We start from the raw sequence: 2,886 nt of genomic DNA, 5'->3' as shown, positions 1-2,886 counted from the left end.
TTACCTAGCTCAAGAGGGAGGGAGCTGCTTGGAGGGGTTGTTGCACGGGAGGAGGGCTACAAAACCGTACCAAGCTTGCCCGGATTGGTGGCCGGAGGAGGAAGTTCCGGCGAAGGGAAGCTCGGGGCAGTCGGTTCTTTCGGGCGGCACCGCCCCTTCACGGCGGCGCTAGGGCTCCTCTCACCGGTCTAGAAGTGTTGCTGGGAGGGAGACCGACCGAACGGGACCGGTCCGGCGGCGAACGGAGGTCGGACGGCGGCGGGAGGGCGGCCGGAATTCTGCTGGGTGTAGTGAGAAGAAAATCGGGTGGGAGGAGAGAGAATCGGGAGAGAGGGAGAAGAGAAAGAAGAAAGAAATGGGTTGGGCTCGGCCCAGCCGACCCAACACCCCTTTTTAACCCAAACTTCCAAAATAAAAACACCCCGAAAAATAATACCCGAATAAAAATTACCTTTTACTAGCTAAAATTACCATTTTTACCGTCGTCGTATTTTCCTCATACGAATAATCCTCCGCACATAATCGTCCCCGAAACCCCTCTAGGGACCAATTAAACTATTTACTCATGATCAAGACGGTAAAATTCTTATTATCATCACGCTAGTAAATAAGGTAAAAATATAAGGGTCGGGATGTGACAATTAAGAAGGATAAGTCGTTTAGGAAATTTTCCTGTTTTGATAAGGAGAAACTTTCCTATTTCATTATTGGGAAACTTTCCTATTTTGATTGGGGAAACTTACTAACTTTGAATCTTTCCTATTTTGACTTTCCTGAATTATTTTGGAAACTTTCTTTCCACTTGAGACAGGGATTCCACATGAAGCAAGGAAACCAAATCCTACATGGATTAGGCCGAAATTCTGTCACATAAAAGGAGGAGAATGGCACCATCTTTTTAGGGTTTCCAGCCGAATTTATATGGAGATAATGCAGCAAACATCAAGGAAATTAAGGGAAATTCTTACCTTTTATTTCTCCATATAAATTCCTAATATTCCTAGAGTTTATGTCTGATTTATATTCCTTTTCTAGGGACATTAAATGGCACAAATATGGGAAGAATTATCAGCAGCAAATCGGCAATTAACAAGGAGAGATTCAAGCTGATTTCAATTTGGAAAACAAGCAATGTATTCAGCCACAATTCCAGCCGAATTCAAACTCTTAATGTGCAAGATATTCTAGAGAATTCTAAGGAATATTCTCTGAAAATATTGTGCTATTATTTGTGGCCCTTGGATCGGATTTTAATCAATGGTGTGGAGTAAAACCCTATGTCGTCATGACCACTATATAAAGGAGCAGAGAGGAACGTTTTCAGTATCACTTCTCACGCACAAACACCTGCCCTAACTTCACAATAGCCTCCTCTTCAGCATTTTCGTTCCAAGACAGCAGAGCCTCCATCCATTGAAGCTTGCTCTATCTTGGTGTTCTTCAGAAAGTCACTGTGGAGAATAAAAAGTGTAACAATGCCTCAATCGATCTCTCTCTGTTCTGTAGTATTTTCTTTTGTTAGATTCTTAGAATTCCTACGTTTTGGATTGAGATTGATGTTGAGAATATGGTTATATTAATTTTCAGATTTACAAAGTCATGTTTTAAGTTGTTTATGAGATTTGCATAACTGATCGTCATGTCATTCTTGTTATTGAAAACTTGTGATCTGGTTATTTAAATTGCTGACTTCTGCAGGGTTGGTAGTGCTATTGATCTGTGTTAAACCGCTGAGGCAAACACAGATTGAATAAGTGGCGAAAACTTAGATTCATGGGAATGGGTCGGGTTTGATCACGAGTTGCATGTAGACTTGTTTAAGCGCTGAGATAAACATGTTTATGTGTTCAAATTCTTCTTTGTTCTTAATGATTCATGTTATATGTTGTATGGTTGCGCTGAGTAATAACATGACATATTGCATGGAATTTGCTGTGTTAAACCGCTGAGGCAAACATATGATACTTAAGAAGATATTATAGGTTGCATGACCGCTGAGGCGTGTAATTCTGGATTCGTTTCATAATACTTGATTGGCATGATTTTTAAGTTGTATAGCTTGAAACAACCTGTTTACATGATTTTATATGTTTGTGTGAGTTGGAAGTCGATCACTTGTAAATAGTAGTTTAGTTCTTTTCCCTACTATTTTCGTAGGAATTTAGTAAACAAACCTTGAAAACCCCCCCTTTTTATCTATTGTACTGTGTATATATTTGTAACTGAATACGTGTGATTACTTTCTGTTACTAATTCTTTAGTGTAACCATGACTGCAGGAGCGCCCTTTAGGTCCCCGGATTGATCGAACCCTATTTGCCAATACTACATACTGATAACAAAAAGGTTTTTAAATTACGAGCCCGGTTTCGAGCACGTCAATTTTTGAGGATTTACATGTTTATTGAGTCATTTATTGAAAATTCATAAAAATTGAAAAATGTCTAAAATTTAAAAAATTTCGTTTTGTTTTTTTGAGTCTTTTGTTTTATTTTTGAGTCTTAGGAGCCCTTAACTATCTATGATGAGCATAATTCTCTAAATATATAAAGGACAGATCACAAGATTGAGATGATTTCCAACTGATATTCTGAAGTTAATTGCAATGAGTGGAAATCTATGAAATGTATTGGATGTGGTTTTGAAACTTTGGTACAGAAATGAGCATGTTAAGTCAGATTTTGATTCATATGAACCCTAATGTGAGCTTTTGAGCCTTTATATGTACCATTCTTTCTGAGTGCTTTTAGAAATATTCTGATTCGTTTTCTTGGCTACAATTGTTTGAAAAACCTCATTATTCTTTCAATTTGATTGATTGCTCACCATAGCTTTTAATGAACTAGAGATGACTAGAACTCACTCTTGTGAACTTTCGAAACTTTTT

This window comes from Fragaria vesca, linkage group LG4, assembly GCF_000184155.1.
Source record: "Fragaria vesca subsp. vesca linkage group LG4, FraVesHawaii_1.0, whole genome shotgun sequence".
In the NCBI taxonomy this organism is placed as follows: domain Eukaryota; kingdom Viridiplantae; phylum Streptophyta; class Magnoliopsida; order Rosales; family Rosaceae; genus Fragaria; species Fragaria vesca.
This window is presented reverse-complemented; position numbering follows the sequence as displayed.